The following is a 5713-nucleotide window of genomic DNA, read 5'->3' as shown; positions in this document are numbered from 1 at the left end:
AGCATAGCAGTGATGGGAAGCAAGCAAGTGCTGTAGAGACGCAGCAAAGATTGGTTTCTTTCTTTAAAAAACATTTTATTTAACGTTATTTATTATTACTATTACTATTCAACTTGACCAAAGAGAAATAGGGAGAGAGGGAGAGCTAGAAAGCAAGCTGCCAGGTCCAGGACTCTTAACGGCAGTCAGTCAGGTTGGAGTCTAACGCCTTAACCAACACGCCATCTCTTGGTCCCAGATTGGTTTATTTTTTAAAAGAAATGTTTTTATGTACAAATTAAAGAATGGATTGCACAAAAGGACAGAGATATCAAAAAGAAAAGACAGGGTTGAAGGAAAAGTATGGAGGCAAAGCAAATTAAAGAATAAAGATGAACGCCATAGGTGCAAGTTTAAGGTTAGGATGTCAGATGAACTTTTTATTAAACTGAAGCTTGAAAAAAATCAGAATAAGAAAAAAATCAGAATCATTGATTTTTGGACAAAAAAATTGGAAAATATCACAGATGGAACAAAATTGGATATATATATATAAAATCACAAAACTATTACAAAAACAAACACCCCAATTTTTAGAGAGATTTTTGCTATGGGCACATGCACTCCCCAGCAAGACAGAGACAGAAAGAGAGAAATCACCCTCCTGGGGGAGGGCCACACTGCAATCCCTTCTCCATTCTCCTCTTGGAATTTTGGACATGCACATACATGCACCCAGCATGAATTTCAAGTCGCTGGATCCTGGACTCAAATCGTGATCGACTATGTGGGAGTCCAGTGATGCAGCCATTATGCCCTCTACTGCTCCCAAACAAGCAGTTATTACACGAGCAAAAGATAGGAACAGACATTTCAACAAAGAAGATGAAAGGATGACTAATAAGCATGTGAAAAAATGTTCAAAATCATTAGATATTGGGAAAAACACATTAAAAACCATGATGAAATACTACTCTCTCCATATTAGAACAGTGGGAAAAAATGACAACATTAAGAGCTGATGAGGATGAAGAGTAATTGGGAAATGGCAAAACAATAACATTACTTTGGAAAACAGTTCGGAAGTTCTAAAATAAAGTTAAATATGTGCTTAACATATGACCAAGTAATTCTACTATAAGGCATTCATCTTAAAAAAAGTAAAAGCTTACGTTACCTCTATAACATCTACTTTACAGAAATAAAGCCTAATGTTCAGACAGTAACTGATTTTTATAGCATTCTCTATATAATTATCCTAAACTGGAAATAACTCACTGTCCTTCAGCACACCAACTGATAAACTGTGGTGTAACCAAACAGTACAGCACTGCTTAGCAATAAAAAGCTTAAATCACTGGTATATGAAATAACTTTGATAAATTCCAAGCATGCTGAGAGATAATCTCAGTTTATATTATCTACAAATCTATTGGAATGATATCCTCAAAAAGCTGTAGTGATGGAGAACAGGTCACTGGTTGGCGGGGCTTAAAGTTGGGGCAAGTGTGCCTATAATTGCAGAAGAAAGTTTTGGTGGTTTTGCAAATGTTCTGTATCCTGATTATAGGGATAGTCACACAAACATGTATGTACATAACAGATATACAAAACTCTAAACTTTCATAAGTCATTTTACTACATTAAAAAGTCTTTTTGAGACTCGACTAGGTAAGAGAACATAAATGAGAGATACATGTCTATGTATAATAACACAATTCAAATTCGGAATTTATCTTCTATAGCTGCATAAGGAAACACTGGGACATTTGAACAAAAGATGGGAGAAGAAAGAAATGTCCCCCAGAGTCAACGCTATGGGGCAGACCCGGACCCAAGGAGAAACAGTTCAGTGAAAATGCCCTGCTTTCAGAGTGACCAACAGAAAAGTAACAGATTGTAAGTTCCTTTATCGCCTCTCTGTTACTTTCACATATGCAATGGGAATTCAGTTTTGAACAGAAGTTTTCTGTTAGAGTTACTTTGATGAGTACAGAACAAATGGCCTCTGTCCATTTATGGCAGCTACTGGAGCCATTGTGAAAAGTGAACCACAGGAAGAGGCCGAGAATTCCTTTCAATGGCATCTCTGAGCCCGCCGAGTTGGTACCATGAGCAAAGCTCACCCTCCCGAATTGAAAAAATTTATGGATAAGAAGTTATCATTAAAATTAAATGGTGGCAGACATATCCAAGGAATATTGCGGGGATTTGATCCATTTATGAATCTTGTGATAGACGAATGTGTGGAGATGGCAACTAGGGGGCAACAGAACAATATTGGAATGGTGCAGCTTAAAACTGAAGCAAGGCACGTGTGCACGTGTGCACGTGTGCCCAGAATCCTAAGAGGAGAGTGAAGGAAAGAGATTGCAGTGTGGGCACCGCTCCCTCCCAGGAGGTAATACGAGGAAATAGTATCATCATGTTAGAAGCCTTGGAACGAGTATAAATAATGGCTGTTCACCAGAAAAACCCATGTCCCCTTGTTTTTCCTATGATGTAAAAATCAAGTCATGTACATATTTTTTTTTTTTGAGAGGTTTTCGCTATAGGGTGCGTGCGCTTGCCAGACAGACAGAAAGAGACATAGAGACAGAAAGCGAGAAATCACCCCCCGGGGGGGATGGTCACACCGCAATCCCTTCTCCTCCATTCTCCTCTCAGGATCTTGGGCACGCACGCACACACGCCCAGCATGAGTTCTAAGCCACCGGGTCCAAGACGCGAACCGTGGTCGACTACATGGGAATCCAGTGACATAGCCATTACGCTAAGTGCTGGTTCCGAGGCCATGTACATTTTCATAATAAACTTTTTGTTAAGTAAAAAAAAAAAAAGAAAAAAGAAAAAAAAAGTGGAGAACAGTGGAAGGAAATTCAGAGCAGCAGAGAAGCCATGGAAAGACTCCTCTTAAAGCCTCCTCCACAACACTGCAATGGCTGATGCATCTCTCATGAAATGAAAAGATTTATGTTAATGTGAAAAGAATTAATCCAGAAAAGTTAGGAGGTGTAGGGACACTGGGTTACACAGATATAACTAAGAAATCTAATACTGAGGTACTTCCTCGAATTATCCCAGTGATAGTCACTGTTGGAGAACTTCACAAGCATAATTTTCGTAATTTCAATTCTTTGATGACTGAACTCCTTTATAGAGAAGAACGTTTTTTTCATCAAGTCAAATATACCCTATTGAAATGTAAATATAATATTACCCAATCTTATTACAGCAATTATTATGTACTTTACTATATCTTTACAGCTCTCACATTCACTTTTTATTGTAATATGGTTTTTTTGGCTCAATTTTGTTTTAGATTTTTTTTGCCACACAGCACATGTGCTCCCAGAGACAAAGAGAGGCAGAGAGAGGGAAAGTGAGAAATCACTCACCAGGGGTGAGATGGCCACTCAGCAATTCCTTCTCCTTTATCCTTTTGGGATTTGGGGCAGGCAAGCACATGCACCCAGCCTATTTCTTAGGCTGCTGGGTCCAGGACTCAAAACAGTGGAGTGGACCATGTGGGATCCAGCACCTTACTTGTCATGCCATCTGTTGGTGCTTTAATTCGTTTTATGTTTTTTTTTTTTTTAACTCTATAAAAATCTTGATGTGAGATTTAAGATCACGCCATGTTATGTAATAGTGTTGGTTGGTAGGCTGTGACTCACCAGGTACCAGGTCATTTCCAAGCCAGTAGCAGCCCCAGGTTGTACTTGTAGCTTCTGTGTTCTTCTCACATTGGTCATGGGAGCATCTCATCCACAGTGCACACAAGAAAGGACGAGGCCACTTTGTAGGCAAATAAAACAGCAGAGAAGAATGTTAGATTCTGAAAAGCTCTGTGATATGTGACCAGCACAATCCTTTGTTCATTGTTCATGAATGAAACAGGTAGTACTTTATGACACTGTATTCTTATTATCTTGTCAAAAAATAGAAATTTTACAAACCATTTTGGCTCCCACCTCAATTCTATTTACTTTTAAATGACATATTTGCTTCTCTCCCTTACCCACATATTTCACTTTGTTAGCTAAAGCACTCTTGTTCTCCTATGGAATAATCTATTTGGAGATACTGTGTTAGTCTGTCATGGCTGTCATAACAAAATACCATAGAGTAAAGTGACTTAACCAGAATTTATTTTCTCACAATTTTGAATTCCAAAAAAACCCCAAGATCCAGGTGCTGTCAGGACGGGTTTGTGGTGAGGGCCCTCTGTGTGGCTCATACACAGCTGCCTTCTCATAGCCCTTCCACGGCCTTTCTTCTGCATGTGCGAGGTGGGGCTGAGCGCTAGGAGCAGGAGAGAGTTCTCTCCTCACTTCCTGTTCTGTAAGGACACCAGTCCTATGAAATCAAGGCCCTGCCCTTTATCTTAATTAATGTTAAATGCCTCCTTAAAGGGCTAATCAAATACATTAAATATATCCAAATACTGTATCTGAATACAGTCACCCTGGAGTGCATAGTCCATTCATAACACCTGATTTCTGTTGAATCTTATTTCTGTTTGTTAATGATAATCTCTATTAAGAGATTACAAGAATACACCTCCTGAAGAACTCTCTTGTTCTTGTATATGACAATTTATTTTATTTTATTTTTTATTTATTTATTTATTTATTTATACTGGAAATCTGTCTGTGATTCTTTTCTTTAGAGTAATTATGTCCAGAATGACCCTGGGATTTTCACCCACTGAATTAGGGATGCTCTCGGAATCCAGTGAAGCTCTCTGAGTTCCCAAGTTGAATCATGTCACTGTTCTATATATTGGATTTACAAATCAATAAAATGGCAAAAGAAACAAGCATATTTATTCCCCTCATGTGAAGAAAGATGTGAGAAAGGAAATATTTTAGTGATGTGGTTTGAGCGTTTTGGCAGCAAGCTCACTGAGACAGGCAAACTATTTGAAAAGGAAAATACACACTCTAAAAGAAAGAAAAGAAAGAAGAAAGGAAAGAAATTTCAATATATGGGCTGACTAATTAGTTGAAAATACTGTAACAGCTCATTGGGCAATTTTGTAATCAGATGAGCCCAAGGGATGAATATGATCAAGTTTATAACAGTTCATTTTCTTTGAATGCAGCTGTATACAATGCCCCAGGAGATTCTAGAAGCAATGAAACTACAGCGACTCTTTTGATTAATAACATATTCAGTCCCTAAAATTCACCAACAGAAAGGCATATTGTTATGCCTTGGAGGGTATCCATAGAAGCTATGGAGCCCCTTCTGGAGAGAGAGTGAAATAGTCCAAATCTTTCATGAATGGCCATCTTAATTGTGTTCCTTCTTAAAGATGGTTTTCTGAAGTTTTTTTTTTTTTCATTTTTTTCTTTGTATCTAAGTTCATAGGGTTAAGCTATTCTGTGATTGCTGTAATTGTACTTTCTCCCCCAGTGATTTTATAGCCAACAAGGGAACATTAGCACCCATGGATTCTTTGTGGCAAATAATCTATTTAAAGATACTTGCTTCAGTTGAATCTTTTTTCTAATGCTTCACTCCATTATTTTATTATGGAGAAATCTGCACGAAGGCAGAATTGAATCTTCCAAAGAATTCACTTGTCTCTCTATTTATTCTTCCCTGGAAGTCATAAGCCTCTGCTGATAGCAGCCCAGATGGGTGCTAGGGAAGCAATTATGACTAAAATCATGATGGGAATTTAGAGAACTGCAGGACATCTGCAAATATCAAGGACTCTTGTGAA

General features: G+C 38.1%; 1 long non-coding RNA gene across 1 annotated transcript; it reads left to right on the top strand.

Annotated features, from left to right (window-relative positions):
* Nucleotides 1–2074: 2074 nt before the first annotated feature.
* LOC106735585 (uncharacterized) lies at nucleotides 2075–2445 on the top strand. The gene is made up of 2 exons (XR_001370884.2): nucleotides 2075–2267; nucleotides 2378–2445. It is a non-coding gene; the product is annotated as an uncharacterized LOC106735585 (long non-coding RNA).
* Nucleotides 2446–5713: the final 3268 nt, after the last annotated feature.

Source organism: Tupaia chinensis, unplaced genomic scaffold (genome assembly GCF_000334495.1).
Source record: "Tupaia chinensis unplaced genomic scaffold, TupChi_1.0 Scaffold000448_1, whole genome shotgun sequence".
NCBI lineage: Eukaryota > Metazoa > Chordata > Mammalia > Scandentia > Tupaiidae > Tupaia > Tupaia belangeri.
The sequence above is the reverse complement of the archived record's forward strand: the minus strand, read 5'-3'. Positions and strand labels throughout refer to the sequence as shown.